This window comes from Rhyacophila brunnea, unplaced genomic scaffold, assembly GCF_057557595.1.
Source record: "Rhyacophila brunnea isolate RB1 unplaced genomic scaffold, BYU_Rbru_1.0 scaffold_21, whole genome shotgun sequence".
Classification (NCBI taxonomy): Eukaryota; Metazoa; Arthropoda; class Insecta; order Trichoptera; family Rhyacophilidae; genus Rhyacophila; species Rhyacophila brunnea.
In genome coordinates, this window is record NW_028232871.1 from 26,516,395 (window position 1) to 26,534,212 (window position 17,818).

The 17,818-nt window shown below is 34.2% G+C and overlaps 1 long non-coding RNA gene across 2 annotated transcripts in view; it reads right to left on the reverse strand.

Annotated features, from left to right (window-relative positions):
* LOC147070911 (uncharacterized) overlaps positions 1–12,956 on the reverse strand; it is a 163,359-nt gene extending 150,403 nt beyond the window's left edge. For both annotated transcript variants that reach the window (XR_015070899.1, XR_015070898.1), the window contains exon 1: positions 12,409–12,956. This is a non-coding gene — a long non-coding RNA (uncharacterized LOC147070911). The remainder of the gene's footprint in view (positions 1–12,408) is intronic.
* Positions 12,957–17,818: the final 4,862 nt, after the last annotated feature.

Below are 17,818 nucleotides of genomic sequence, written 5' to 3' on the forward strand. Positions count from 1 at the left end.
TCATAAGACAAGACAGCGCGGATAAAACAGGCGAAGACTTACTGTCCTTATAATTATGACAGTTAAATCATGCGCATTCGATAGCCACTTGTAGATGCGACAGCTCGCAATAATTTGTAGGTAAACCACCCTTAGTTATACCTGCAGACCAGGTGTGAATCGCTGTATTTACTTAAATTATGGATTGTCTGGGTATGGGGAATGTACCTGAAAAGTGCAGTATTCCACGGTTGAAGTGACGAGAAGCCATAAGTAGTAGGCGGAATAGACGTAAAAGTTTGTGGTGTTATTAGCCCCGCCCTTCCTGGCGTCCTAAAACACAATTAAAGATAATTTTTTCAAAATGATCCCCTCCCCACCATTTTCTGCGTGCGCGCCTGGAGTACCAAGAATTTGCTGCATATTTGTATAGTAAAATTTACTTAATTATACTATTTTTTCTAAAGTAGTAAATAATTTTAGAATACATATCGTAAAGCCACCACTCAAAATCGATTAGTTACATTCAAAATTGGCGCGATTATTTTGACAGGTAGTAACCGGCCGATCTTCCATTGGTTGGCACTTGTCTCAGTAAACAAGCACCTCTATCAATATATTTTTGCATTACTTATGAAGTACCTACTGTATTTTCAAGTCCACTTAAAATTATACTTGACTTGTTTCGTTCAAAGGGTTCAAATGATTAATCCATCTAAAATAGTGGCAAGTAAATGTATTGTTTATTCACTGTATAATTATCAGAATGTTAGGTTATCAGAAGAGCATTCATTTAGAACAATGCATCTAAATGCAACGTATCATCTGAATGCACTGCATTTGTATCACGTGAACCGTTTAAATCGACCGAGCTTGCCCGAACTGCCGCATCCTTCAATAAAACTTGACCATGCGTCATGATGAAATAAGAAGGGGACATACTACGTACCTATAGGAATGTGATATACCTTCTTATGATGATGGCTTGATGAATTATATGATGAGTCACAGTGCCTTAATCAAACGCGTGGAGACGCAAGGAGTTGTCATGAAATGTGACGTTTTAATAATTCTTCTCATAGCGCACACGATGTCAGTGGTGGAGAATTACTTATTGAAGGGTGAAAGGTTTGACAAAATCAAAATATTGATACGAAGTCAGCAATAAAATAGTGTATTATATTAGTCATACATTGACATCATTCTACGATATTGTAATATCACAGCATTTTTTTAAATTATAATAAAAATTTGCCAATGCATGTCTTTTTACTTCTTCGTGGGTTCATTTACAATCCGTATATACTGGCAAATATTAATTTTCATGTTCCCACCAATATCACTCGTAACTCTACGGTCTTCAAGATACCTCGTCGTAGGACAAATGTTATGTTTCATGATGCTGTGTATCGTGCGATTAACTTATTTGATGGCACCATAAAGGTTGATTTATTTTTTATTAACTATATAATGTTTGTGGACGTCTTAAATAGGTTAAATTTATAATCGTAAGTATAAATATTATCGTGTTTCTTTAATATTTACATAAACACAATATGCTGTCTTTTCTACTTTCTGTTATATTAGTTGTTATTTGTAATTAAGATATTTTTATAATTTTGTATTTATTATATATTACGGCGCATTGGCCAATCGCTGTAATGCCGTAATACTCTTTTTCTAAGTAAATAAAATGTGTTTATATCTAATGTTATGTTATTTTAATTATTTGTCTCGCTATACTCCTGGCAATATGGCTACTTAGGTAGATAATTATTAATACACGCAATAATATGATCTGTGGTGAATTTTCATGACATGAGGCAGTCACTTCGTCAAAAAATATAAATATCTAAAAATGTGTATTTTCCATAATCTGAGTGTAATAAAGCAATTAGAGAATAACAAAGATCGTGTCAAAACAAACGTAGACTCATTCAAGTCAAATCGAAACTTAATCGAGCGTATGACGAGACCCTACGTTTGGTTTGGATGTGAAGCATCAGCACGTCTGAGAATTTCTCAAGAGTAAATACTCAAGACTGATGTCGCCACGCACTCAACTGTGGTTTGACTGAGTTTACCGAGACTTATTCTAACAAAAAGTTCTCATGGAAAAAACAATCGATTTAAAATAATAAAATATATATTATACAAAACAATATTGACGAACAAGACTATAAAGAGATCTTCACGTCTGCAGTCAGACACCACATTTTTTTAGAGCGATAAATTTTGTCTTTGTGGCGACCAAGTTGGACGGCCCGATGGTCCAAACAGCCGATTTGAGCATGTCTTGAGATGATGTGATTTGCACCCTGAAGGTCTATTCCACATGGACATATTGGTCGGGTGTCCTCTCTCAACAAATCTTGTCAATACAACTACTGTTATATTTTTCAAAAAGCCAAAAATAGTTCAACACACAAGTAATTTTTTTAAAAGGAGCCCTCCAAACTTATATAGGCCCCGGGCATCCACGTACATATTCTCGTTGACAGATACTACTGAATTCACAATATTCGAGTTTATTCATATTTGTCATCTAAATATTCTAAATTATATGCAAAATAATTCTAGTATTTAGGAATACGAATCGTTATAGGTATAATATTTATATGCATTTTTCACAGACGCTCAAAACTACTAGCACGTGACTGCGCAACTGCATCGCTGACCAGTATTCCCAGTGACGGCGTTGATAACAAAAATGAAATAACATAACAGACAACTGGACATCTTGGAAATTTCACGACTAATCGTATTTCATTTTTATAAAAATCACATGTCAGGGCTTAAATTTTTAAATTATCACGCCTGTCAGGCTTTCGAGACACCATGTTGTCCGGCAAAGCAGAGGTTGAGGGTTCACATGTCGTGTCAGGAACGTTTACATACATTCAGTTTGGTTACGTATGTATATTCTCATACTAAATACATAATATGCATGGCTAGAATATTCATCATGTATACAACTTCTTACGATGACACTATGTCACATTGAGCTGTACACACTTTATAGGCGCGAAAACATCACGTGGCATATGAAAATGGCCACGTGCATAGAATGCCGGAGGATATATTATATACTAGGAAGGCTGGCTATGTAAACAACTCCAAAAGGCAAGAGAAGACCTGGAAGGCCGAAATTGAGATGGCTGGACTGCACCACAGGAGATTTCAGAATGCTATGTCAAAGCAACAGGAGAGTGTCGGCGTTGGATCGTCCAGGATGGAGGAAGTTTTTGAAAGAGGCCAATACCCGCCAAGGGTTGTAGTGCCATAAGTGATGGTGGTGATAGATTGTCACTCGAGGGCCATTAGCACAGAACAGATTAATAAATATAATTCAGATAGGCTACATATACTCCAATACACTACAATTTCACGCAGGGTTTTGAATATGTGAGTGTCCTACGAAAATGAAACACACATTATAGACGTGCAATAGTGTGTGTTGCAATCTTCAAATACATCAATATTGAATGAGCGTCAGTACATATGCCGAGAGCAGTTCTCAGAACGAAGGACAAGCTTAGAATGACGTAGTCTTTATACGTGTTTAAGTTTATCCCATATTCTTCCATACCCGAGATCGGTCGCCTGTCAGTCCACATCTGTTAGGTGTTTCAGTTCCCATTGATTCGGTGTTCCCTGGTGCCTACTTAATTAATAAATAAAACATTGGTATTGTATATTCGTGAATCTACTATCTTACTTCATTCATAATAAATTATACGCCTTGTCACACACATTGAAAAAAAGCATCATGTGAATTTTCGCCACACGAGGGAGTCCAAGGCCCGTTTCAGACGGGACACCAGTGTCGCGCTCGATATACTATATGAGGCCTTTGTATTCGAAAAATGGGCCTTTGTATTATGTTTATGAAGCCTAGAGCTGATGAGTCACCGCGTGTCCGGTGCACTTTTTCGTCGGCCGCTACATTCTCAGGCCGCCGATACACTTGTTTTTATTACCGCAGCCAGTTTTATGTTCTAATTTATAACGCGAAATTATGCGTTGACTCATTAGCTCTGGACGTTCATAAACATAATCCAAATGCCCCTTTATTCGAATACAAAGGTGAGCGCGACACCGGTGTCCCGTCTGAAACGGGCCTATCCAACACCATCGACTTACATACTTACGTTGCCACTCGTTACACATCTCGAGGGCATTATTTGCTGAAATTCACAACCTTACCTATTTATTTATCAACGGTGGAGTAAAAAAATATCTATTTAATTAGACTGCCAAAATGAACTATCTAAATACGCCAACATTGCAAACTCAATTGATAGATTATCCTAACGACAAATAAAAAGTTTTAGAGTACTGAGACGTTACACTTTTTCTTTAGTACGTGCCAGAGCTATAAAAATTTAAATAACGTCGTATCAAGATAGTAAAATGTATAAGAAAGCAGTAGTTAGTTTGCTTGTTTTGATACGGGACACTAAAGACGTGACAGAAAAGAGAGCTTACATTGAAAATTTTAATGGCTATTAAAAAATATAATTTACATATTACATAATATATTATCAGCTACATGTAGGGATCGCAATACCGGTATTTAATTATTAATCGATATCGAAATACCGGTTTCAAAAATAAATACCGGTATTTTCGGTATTAAGAAAGGATACACGTCTATGTTTTTTGAAAATAAATTTAATGTTATTTTTTCGCTAGTACTAATTATATTGTATATTAAATTTAGTGTATAAGTTTTATGCTGCAAAAGCGCAATTTATATTGACTGAAGCTGACAAAAGTTAAATAATATTAAAACAAAATCTCTCAAATATACCTACTTACAGAATTGTAGATATGGATTGAAGATACTTCGAAAAAGAAAACATTCGTGGCAAATATTTCCAATTATTCTATAACTATTGATCCAACGTTGATAGTACATCTAACAAAATGTCGATGAATGAGAGATTTTCCGGTACCTGGACTAGTATTTGTAAAAATTAGCAGTTCTAAAAAATTATGATCTATATCTACAAATTTATAAAGGTCAACATAATACATGCAGGTAGGTACTTTAGGTTGCTATAAAATAGTGTTTTAAATAGATGTCAATAGTTATATTTATGAATAGGTACCTACCTCTTTTTTCTATATGTTTTGACGAAAACCGGTATTCAATAAGAAATACCAGTCTTAGTGCAATCCCTATTTACAGGAACATTTACTTATAGGTAGGAACCTATTGGGTATTTTGTGACTTGTTTTAATTCAATTGTTATATTGGATTGATGCATAATTAGTACCTAGCTATTTAATTTTCCATAAACATATCATTGCCATCATAGATACAGTAAATAAACAGATGGAGTGTGTATATATTACAGAAAGTCAGTCCAAGAGTTATAATAACTAATAATATCGGAACACATTGTGGTTTTTTTTCATAAAATTCGTCACAAGACTGAGCCAGTCAATACAATCGGCATATTAAAACTTGCTTCATTTTCAATCGATCAATGCTCCGTGCTTGAGTTCATAATTCAAAATTAAATTAAATTAATACCTACTCGATATTAAAAATTTAACGTATTTTAAAATTCAATAAAACCCATTGATTCGTCACTAAGTAATAAATAATACCTCTAAGTAATACTATTAATATTACTCACATTTATTATAAGGTAAAAAAGGGGGTTACAATGGTTGATTTTCTAGCAAATCTAGTGTAATATTTTAGCTTTCCATCAGGGAATTTCAACATGTCTGCGGTGTCGATAAATGCTACATTTAACCCTTTATGCCAAATTCAAAAAAATACTATATCCGGGAAGAAAAATCCGCACGAGAAAAGTTGGCAACGCTGTCTGATGAATATTATTTTAACAAAACATCGCGGGTTTTCTCTGAAGAACCATGTAAATATAAAAAAATGGATAAACAAAAGGAAGAAACAAACGAACAATAATTAAATGATTTTATTTTCATTATCTGAGTTGTAGTTTATGAACACCCGTTAAAACAGAGTTCATTCAATTTTAGGTAAATTTTCGAAAACAAAATGAGTACGGTTCGCACAATAAGTCATTGATTTTAATGGCCAGATAAAATTCGAAATTCGGAAAAAGAGCAATATATTCTGCGGGAAAGTCTACAGTAAAATGTATATAACGAAATTATGGATACACCTGTTTTATTTTTGGGAAAAAAATAATAACCGATTGGGCCAATTTCAACATGCAGGTACAATTTTTATGGCACAACGGATATTGGCCGGATGCAGGAATTTTACCTACATACCAATTATTATTAATTCGACGAACTCCTCGTGAAGATGTTTCATTTTTTTATTTACTCTAATAAGTATATTCGGTTCTTGCCTGTTTAGTCACTTTAGTGGAAGCCAGCGGCAAACAAATTTTGAAAATGGCCGATAAATTGAAAAAAAAATGGATTATTTGTTAGATTAGGTTAGATACGAGTATCATCGTTGAATTCATGAATTTTGCTGAAATCCGACATGAAAATTGCAGCTGTTCCCGCCTGGCTTCCAGTAAACAGACTTGTACCGTATATTCTTCTACTTACTTCTACACTTCTACTAGTGCAGAGGTTTATTGAACATCAGACATTTCTTTGCTATAGTCATAGAGATACTTATTGGAAATGCAGTACATAAAATCTTACAACGAATTGGCTTCCAGTGCACATAAGTATTCTTCGAATAATTCCCAATAGCCATGCTATCAAATTTCGCGAAGTGGCTGCCAATTTTGTAATTATAGGGGCTGTTCAAGAAGGTGGCATTTGGAGGTCAGTGTATAATGAGAAGCTATAGGCCAGTTTCAGACGGGACACCGGTGTCGCGCTCGAAATAATATAGGAAGCCTTTGTATTCGAATAAACAGGCCTTTGTATAATGTTTATGAACGCCCCAGAGCTAATGAGTTGACGCATAATTTTGCGTTATAAATCAGAACATAAAACTGGCTGCGGTAATAAAAACAAGTGTATCGGCGGCTTGAGAATGTAGCGTCCGACGGAAACGTGCACCAGACACGCGTTGACTCATTATCTCTGGGGCGTTCATAAACATAATACAAAGGCCCCTTTATTCGAATACAATGGCCTCCTTATTAAATACGAGCGCGACACTGGTCCCCGAAACGGGCCATACACACTTGGGATATATAGAGACTGCGCTGGATCGGCCACGTGCATAGAATGCCGGAGGATATATCAGCGAGGCGAGCTATGTACGCTACCCCTGATAGCAAGAGAATACTGTACGGCCGAAACTGAGATGGCTGGACTGTGACACGGGAGATATAAAAATGCTAGGTCAAAGCAATTGGAGAGTGTCAGCGCTGAATCGTCCAGGATGGAGGAAGTTTTTAAAGAAAGCCAAGAGACCCACCAAGGGTTGTAGTACCATAAATGATGATGATGATGGCTAATTTCATTTACGAGACACTTTGGTACTTATCATAATCAAGTTCAATGAGTTGCTTGCGACAGCAGCTGTTTTTTTTTTGTTTAAATAAAAATGTCGCATTCGAACTGTGTGCAAAAATAGGTGTGTTTTGTGAATACCAACAAAATCGCATCGACATATTGCAGTCGAAACTAGTATAGATGTGCGACCATGCTAAAGATTATATTTATCAAAGTATTAATATTCAGTTGTATTTTCAGACGAAGTTTATTCCCATGGGTGATAATGATAACTGATAAGGCAAGTTAATAAAATAATTGTTTATATTAATTCATGATATCAAATTTTCTACTAAAACAACAACTATCTCATTATTTACACAACTAAGGTATAATTTAATTAAATTGTATTATACCTAACGACGGTAATCCCTAAAACTTTCTTTAAATTAAAATAATAACCAATTACCTAGCTTTACCCAACAGTTGACACTAGATTTATTAGTATTAAAACATAAGTATAACTAGATAGCTGGAACAGGATCAATATGACATATTAGTTTAAGGCTCTTTTTTATGAAATAATTAATCGTATATTTTTTAATTTCGTAGGGGAAAATTAGGGTAAAAAAGCGTTTTTGGGCATGAGTTTCACACTATAAAAAAGGGGGAAGTATGTTGTGTACATGGATATCCTATCGGCCACATGTCGGGTTGTGTTTGACTCCTAAATTACCTACATTTACCTTATAAAAGCAATGTGCACATGCTGTTTTTACTGCATTTTTTCATCCCCAATGAAGACAACAGTTTATGCCTTTATGACTAGTTCTACCCTCTATCTAAGAATATTTTAATACATTTCAAACAGTATTATGATTTCATTATAAAAACGAAATGCATTGTTTTATTAGTCTTTCTTATTACGAGGTCTTTAAACAAGGCGTCAAACTAAATACTAAACAAAATGGCAAACAAATTTGAAAGCTTGTGACTAACTAGAATTTAGATCTAAAAAATTGAAGAACCTTTTAAGATTTGGTTGAAAATCATTACGTAATAATTACAAGATAAAAAGAACTTTTTATATACTTACCACGTTTTTAAATTTTTTGTTGAATCATATTATAAACTTGAAAATTCTATGTATTAATATTTTAGGACAAATTAGACAATTGTCAACAAATCATTTTTTTCATTGCCATTATTTTATTATGTTCACGCACAACGACAAATTTTAGTGTGCACTATCTATGTCGAATAGTAACAGCTTACCTCCACACTTCGCCACTGAGACATACGATATGTTAAATAATTTTCAATAACCGTAAAAAACAAACAAAAGAACACCAAATTAAAATTGAATCCAAAATTCACAAACTTTGTCTCAAATCTTTGGTAAAGGTTCAAAATGTAAGGAACAAACAAAGATACGTTGTTTTTGTTATATATTATAATTATCAATATACCTAAGCTTGCATTGACACCTTTCCCAGTATATAAAAGGTACTAAATAATGATAATTAAATAATGAATGACACAATAATTATAGTGACTAATACGTACAAGCAGTGTTGATAACATAACTATATCACTGATAAGAGTGATAAGCTGATAAGAGTGAAGATAAGATAAGCATTTTTTTATCATTATCTAAGTACCTATTTACAACTGATAAGAATTATATAGAAACAGGTACCCATACGAAGATAATCAATTATCAGTTAGATAAGAGTTGCCAGTTATATGAGGTATGTATTATAAATCCTGTGTTATATTTATATCTGAGAGCACTCATATTTCGTAGTATCATGCAAGCGTACAGTAGAGATTTTCGCTAAGAGTGGATCGCATCCTAAAACGGCACCGCAGGCGAAAAAAATATCTAAATGCATGGATTTGAATTTAACAATCATTAGATAAGTAATTGTAGGTATGCTATAAATTCTGACCTATTTATTAGCAGTGTATATGAGAACTATCTACTTATGTTATTTTTTTTCCTAATATTGACCTGTATCCCTCTGATAACTATAAGTCGGGAGCATCATTTGCTTGTCAGTAAAATGTGTAGAACGTAAAAGCAAACTGCCATTGGCGATTGTTCACATAACAGATTAATAATATAGAAACGCGAAAGCCAGCGGGCATAGACCAAAATAGTTTTTGTCTATGCCTTAATGACGGTCAAGTTATAATACACAAGAAATACTCAGTCCCCTCATTGAATGTCTTCAAATATAATCAATATTGAATGCGCGTTTCGTTTACATGACAAACTTAATGCATGTATGATACAGACGGATATCTCAGTTTATCTCAATTTTCTCCACACTCAAGGATTGTACCTCCCGAGAACTTCACCCAGAAGGTAACCACGCATCCTTTATTTATGTGTTCCCTTGTTATGCCAATTGGGTGTCAAAGTTCAAAAAAGTCCGTTTTTGAACAACAGAGATACCTATTCCCATTTTAAGATTTTATTTGTGTCTTCAAATATTGCATGAAGATATTAAAATTTAAAAAAAATATAACAATAAAATATCTTCATGCAATATTTCAAGACCCAAATGACATCTTAAAATGGGAATATCTCTGCTGTTCAAAAACGGACTTGGAGATTTTTTGAACTTCGGACACCCAATTGGGAGAGAAATAACTGAATTCAACCAAATTGCTTCAGATTTAACACATTTTACGGGCCCTTTTAATTAATTTTGTAATTAACGTGTTAATTTGCATTTGAAAAGTAATTAGCAAAAACACAATTTTGTGCGGCCCGTAAGCATTGGGTTAATATTTTAGCTCACTAGGTGTAGTGTGGTTTTTATGATTGTGTTGAATATTTTATTTAAATAGGTAGGTAGGTATATGTCCATATCATGTTGTTAACGTCTTAATAATGTGCAATGTTCGCTTTGTGTAAATAAATAAATAAATTAGTTTCACAGTACCTAAGTAGGTCTACATAATTTTCAAAAAAAAATCTTCAATTTGGAAGGCCGCCTTCTGATTCAAACGCGAAAATTTTTATACTGTATAAAAACAAGATTTTTACTTCTATGAATAACTTGAAATTAATATTTGACCGTTAAATTCGTTTGAATTAATAAAATATGGAAATAATATTTTAAGCATTATTGGTTGTGTAAGTCGCGTTCAGAATTGAGTTTTCTAAAATTTAAATCAACAACAAGCATAAAAAAGACACTCAACATTTTTAATTCAACTAATTAAAACCCGGTTTTCAACAGGTGTATATTGACTCAACGTCTTTGACAAAATATTAAGTATGTATTTCTATGATTTACCAATTAAGTCAATATTAATATTATTTTGACGACGGAATGTTATCGACTGACATTTAAAATAATTTTGATGTCAAATCCGTAAAAATAATATTTTCATCTGTAATTAAAAATATAGACTTGCATGAAGTAGGTATGTAGATAAATTTATTATTTTGTTTGGGAAACAAATATGCGGAGGTTACTTCCCGTCATTTCGCGAATGAGTAGATACAATATACTTATTATCGATTTTTCTACAAAACCACTTGGCATAATAGTTGCGTTTAGGGCGAAATTAAATGAGGTATCGTACCTGGACACGCGAGCTTTTTGCCCATGTTCTTCAAAACAAATGAAATTAAAACATTACAAAATGATCAAAAGAACAGCGTTCTGATTTCGAACTTATATTTTTAAAATGTGGCTGTTTGAAATAAAGCTTTATGGACTGCACTTTTTTTTTTAAATAATTAGTAGGCACTATTATTTTATTCGTTTGCGTACTAACGAAGCTGGGGAGGGATTTTTAACACCTATGATTCACTACACAGTTCACGATAAAATTGACGAATGATTGGGTGATTCATAATAATATAATTTAGTTTAGTTTATATTGAGGAAATCTTGATAAAATTAATACCTACATTCTCTAGATTATAATTTTACCATAATACCTATATAAAATTTTATTTATTATTGATATAAAATATAAATAACAGAAATATATAGTACAAATTTAATTATTCATTGGTCGTAAATTGATGAACGATTTGATGTTTCACAATGGTTTAGTTTAGACTTTAGATTGTCGAAATCTTGCTAAAATTATTAACACATACCTACCTAGGTACCAACATTTTCCGAAGTAAGATACCTATTTCTATTAGGCATATTAAATTTTGTTTATTATTTCCAATACATAATATAAATACTACATACATAAATATATAAAAAAATATTGTATTGGTCATTGATTCACTTCATTGTTAAAAAAATAAGTTATAATTAATACAATAGACTAATAGAGTTAAAACTATGTCCAGACATTCATTAATAAAAAATAGGTAAGTAAGTAGGTACTTAAATAATGTTTATATGCTTACGTGGGAAAGTATTACTAAATTTAAAAAAAAGATTATTCGATACCTAGTGTGTTTAAAAATCATATAAGCACCTACACTTATTTTATAATAGCCATATCTTTAAAGCAATTATGCACTGAGTATATACCGGCTGTACGATTCGTTAAATTTTAATTAACTTTAAATTTTCCTATAAATTGTACATTATAATATCAAGTTCCTCAACCTTAGAAGTGCCCATCTAGCTAACTGGCATAAAGTAAAATAAATAATAGTGATAAATTAATTAGGTATTCTTCAGTCCAAACAAAGAAACAATGATGAAGATTTTGTTGAAAATGCAATTTAAAATTGCAAACATCACTTGTTTACCTGAGCGTATTCTATTGAAAGCGAATACAAACACGTGAATTGTTTCGTCACCACAAACCAGTTTGTTTGTAGTTTGAACAACAAGCAACAAAGCCGATAATAATGATTAGTTACCAACCTAAAGGTGCGAAATAATCGAAAGATAAGATAATGTTTACAGAAATTAACATTTTATCACTTGATATGGGCTGTACTTTGTTTATCGAGTGATAAATAAAATTTAATAATATCCGTTATAGGTTGATTCCGCAAATAGAGTGAATTTATTAACTCACCTTGGGTCAATGTAGTCAGAAATACGAAACACACGGCAGCCGCACCTGTCGCTCTGCAAGCCTCCCGCATCTTGCGTCCCTGTCTACTGCAAGTGGTCATTTTTCTATAACAGCAGTGTCACTTTGCAAAATACAAAAACTTTGAAAATAACCACGGTAAATTTTATTGAAAACTTTCACAATGCATAACTATTTTAATTGGCCGGGTTTACTACACAAAAAAATGCCCCAAACATCCAATATAAACTAACTAACCACAATTCTGGATTATTCACGAACTGTCATCCGTATACATACAAAAAAGTTTCGAATGTTTCTAAAACTTATCGAAAGTCTTTCGTTCGAATTCGGAACGTTACGACATTCTAGCTGAGTGCACAGTCGATCACTTTTTTTTCAACAGTTAATAACATACGCGTTGTTATTATTTTAAAGTTTTTAGCTTCACATAAAACAACGGAAAGTTATTCGTGCGCGTTGATCAGTTACGAACACGCCTACTGCAGATAGCGACTACCGCCGTCTCGAATGTTTCGAAACGAATGAGTCTTCGCTGGTAATTTCTGGAGTGCGACTGCGATCGGCGCAGAGCGCTCGCTGGAGGAACACTGTGGCCTCTATCGGCGAATTTTCAAAACAAAGCATACACTCCAGTTTTACTTAGGTACCTACACCATCTATTTTTTTACTGTTCTGGAAATCGGAAAATTCACGAAAAGTTTTCATATTTTATGAGCATATTATTTATTATAAGCACCAAAATGATTGTTATAATCTCTCAAAATCGAATATTTATGTATTCGTAATATAAATAATATGATTATTTTTATTCTATAAAGTGTAGTATTTAGTACCTATAGAATATTATTAAGTCCAACCGCTGCCAAAATACTGTAGTTTAAATGCTAGAATATAATATCAATATTTGGCCTCGTATTTTTTTCGACTTATATTAATGGCAGAGTTCTTATTTACGCCACAAATAAGAACTCTGCCATTATTGGTTGTATTGACTTGTGTATCCCTGATAACTATCGGGAGCATCAGTTGTTTGTTCTCCCAAAACCAGAACTAACCTGCCATTCGTGATGCCAATTGGGAGGGCAATAACTTTTGTACCTTTTACTTTACTTTTCATACTGTTTTTGTGATACTACATAATATATTTATTTCTTCTTTACATTGTTAAATACTGTTTCTTTGTTTTTAAATGTCATGTTGTGAACGTCTTAAATTTTTAATTTGTAATGTGTAAAAAAAAATTTGAACGCGTTGATCGCGGAATGAATTTTGGTCAATCGCACGATACAAAATAAATACAATTTAAAAATCGTCTTCATAAAGAATATAATATGATTTTAATGAGATATTGAAGGGAAAGTATTAAGTATTTTTTTTACTTTTTCAGCTTACGTGAAGCTCGTTCAAATTTACCGTGAGGAACTCCACGTGACCTCATCATTTCACTAGATTCGAATTGCACCGTTCACGCCTGCCGCAGGAGTGAGAGAAAGAGGCGATGTAAAAACCCACGCCTAAACTGTGGCGTAGTTACCTTATCGTCCCGCAGTATGAGAATAAAGACGATGAGTCCAATGAATGCTCAAAAAAGAATAAGTATACTTTTTAAAATTTTAATGACGAATTAGAAAATGAACGCTGAACTGAAGTTTAGTTAAGTGTAAAAAAAAATTAGTAGTCAATTTTGATATACCGAGATACGAACCGCATGACACTTCTTATATTTATAATTTACATCGAACAAATTTACATGATTTAATCAAAACAACATTCCACGCGCCAACGCGTCGTTACTACCGATGAAACTCGTAGTATATAGTGGGAATAGGAATGCATTCGTAATTTTGACAGTTGTATGTTTTGCATGTCGCCGTTTGTTGTTCTTCCACGGCGCTACATCCCGGGGTGGGATTTCGCCTTCTCCACAACCGCTCTCCACTCACTCCGGTCTTTCGCCACACTTCTCCAGTTACCGGGTCTTCCTATATGAAGCCAGTCCACTACTACGGCGTCAGCCCATCTCCTTCTTGGTCGGCCTCTGGGTCTCTTCCATTGGGGTAGCCACTTCGTCATGATCATTGGCGCTCTAACTTCAGGCATTCTCTCCACATGTCCCGCCCATCGTAGTCTGTCGCCGTTTGTATCTACTTCCAATTCGACAGTAAAGACTGAAGACGATAAAATAATAATAAGTTCATAATGTCGAAAAAAGATATATATGTCGTAGTAAATGTTTTTTTTTATATTTTGTAGATTTTGGTTTGTTTGTCGATAAAATTTGGCCACATAATATCATAAGTTTTATGAAATATGAGGCATGGAATTAAATGGGAATTATTAGAACTTTGTGCGTTAACGTAAATATTACTATCTTCATTACATAACCACCGTGAAAGAATTTTTTTATTTTGTTTATTATAATGCTGTTATATAATTCTTATTTATGACACCTCTAGTCTAAATCAAGGATTCACAATAATATGGCGGTACCTACTGAGAGTGTGAGAACTAAGAAAAAATCGTCTAAGATAAATTCTAGAAATAATTACAAGATAAAGATAACTTTTTATATACAACCTTTTTAAATTTTCTGTTGAATTATTATGCTGAATATGCTCAAACTTGTACTTGATATGAAGTAAATAAAAAACAAACAAATATAGAATACTGAAATGTCATTTTGACATTTCATTTTGATTTCCATAGTAACGCACGTATATATTAATAATTTAGTTGCTAGGACCACCCCCTTAGCAACCAATAATAGTCTTTTACTTTTTACGGATTTTTCTGAAATAACTTTCCATACAAAACAGAATTAACTGAAAATGAATTCAATTCTGCTTAAAGATGGCTAAAAGTATTAAAAGAATGCATTGGCATCGTGTTCTGATATATTCTAAAAGTCTCAAACTAGTCGGGAAGTTAGTTAAAAATCGATTCCAAGATTTGTACTAGACAAACAACCACCGGACAAACAAGAATACGAGCTAATAAAAACGTTGTAATAAAATGGAACGAAGAGCTACAAAACAGCTCTAGACCTAAATCAGGGTTTACGAACCTTTTTACGTACCTACGCCTGCCAAAATTTCAACAGTTTTTTTATACAGAAGACATGAAAAGATAGTTACCTAACATAAGTTAACAATTCTATTAAAAATGGTTCTTGGGTATTACTGTATTACATAGTTTGGTTCTTTGCGCACAAATTGACGCCTGGATTGCTCCGATCAGATGAGGCATTCTCTCGCTACAGTGGTCTAAGTGAAGTCTTATGTGTGATGCAAAAAACTGAAGGACCGACCCATGCAATTTAAGTAAAACGTAATCTGTTGTGCATGAATTTCGTCATTATTGTTTGTGTATCGAACATCGTATCACAAGAAGACTTATAATAATACTTTATTATCTAGCATGCATTTTGTTCAGTCCAATGTTGTATGGTGGAGTGAAATGTAGGCATTATTCTTTCCCCGGATGCGAAAACGTATAAATTTTCTTTCGAGACAATGGTATGATAAAACGAGGCCACTGGACTGCTTCCAATTTTTCCAAATTTTCAATGGTTTATTTTATTTAAGCTTAACATCAGCCGTATAACTATTTTATCTATAAGGCAACACTATTCTTCTGAAATGATTAGGGAATTTATTTAATGAAGATCGATATGTATTGTACATAATATTGTTAACTCTCCTCAATAGTATTTAGTCTCTATCTATCTAGAATCTACACTACTCATGCACAACTATTCTGACATACCTTAATAAAATTGATAAAAGTGAAAAGGTGATATGCCGTATTTTGGCAGTTAATAATCCCGTGAAGTTAATAATTGTCAGGTGTGCTATTTTTAACACGACCGCCCATGATCATATCTGAGGAGCAGATTCCCAAGACTGAGATCGCCACGCTCTCAGGTGAGCTTTGACTGAATTTATTGAAAGTAGTAATTTAATAAAAAGTGCCATGGGAGAGAAAGGCACGGAGACTTAACAGAAATAAATTACCTTATTTAATGATAGATATATATAATTATATATACGATACAAAAAACAAAGCTAAAACAATACGGACAAACAAATCTATGTGAAGAGAATTTCACGTCCGCAATAATCCGCCGCAATTTTTAAAAATGCAATATAATTGGCCTTACTGGCGACCAGGTAGAGCTGGTTCCATCGACTTAAGTATCTCTTCCCTCTCGGAGCACATTCTCAAACATTTCCAGAGGATGTGATTTGCATCCTGTAGTTTTCCACCACATGGAGATGTTGGCCGGGTTACAAGTCTAAACTCATATAGCTTGGCAGCGAATCCACCATGGCCTGTCAAAAACTGACTGGTGTAGTGGTCAGGAATTAATTTGTGTATCTCCTAACTTCTTAGACGGTCAACATCTCTGATCTGTGTCACAATTATTCTGGTTTTAATAAATATGTTGGTTGGGCCATTTATATTCCCATTCCATTCCTTATCTCCTCACCCACCTCCTAAGCCTCAGTGTTATTGTCACCAGACATTCAATGAGCAATTGCGGGTCATGAGAGACCGTGTTGCAAGGAGACAGTTCAGTTACTACTAGTCAGCCGACGCGAGCGGGCTTCTGACACCTTACCGTGGCTAGTAATTTAATTGAAAACTCAAGAGTAACTCAAAACATATCTGAAAGATATTCGTTCAATCATACTCTCTTCTTTTTCGTACACTCATGGCTGAGGATTGTGACCACATTTAAATTTCGCCATCCTTTGAGCGACTAAGACTTTCCATCCTTCTCAATCTTCCGCTTCTCTCAGGGCAGAATGGATGGTGCCCCCCCCCCCCCAGTTAGCTCTTTCACTTGGTCGCTCCATCGCGCAGACGCTCTTCCTCTGCTTCGCCTTCCCTGGATGCTACCCAAAACTACCAGTCTCTCCAGGTTGTCCGGTCCGCGCCTGACAATATGTCCAAAAAACTGCAGAATTCTTCTCAGACATATCGTCGAGAGCCGTTCCTTTATCTTCAGTCTCTGGATGATTGACTGGTTCGTCCTGTGCTCCGTCCAAGAAATTCGAAGCATTCGGCGCCAACACCACATCTCAAAGGCATCAATTGCCTTCCGTTCTATTGCCTTCAGGGCCCACGACTCGACTCCGTATAGAAATATCGAGAACATTAATGTTTGCACAAGCATCATTTTTGTGGCAATCTAAATTCCCCGATCCTTCCATATAGTAGTAAGGCGTGTCATCGCATTTTTTGCAATCTGTGTGCGTCTTCTTATTTCCGCTTCGCATCCGCCCTTTCCACTGATGGTCGATCCAAGATATACAAACTTGTCGACTGTTTCGAGGTTTTGGAGTGTACTTGGTGTTGGTAGAAGGTTGGTCCGATCAACAACCAT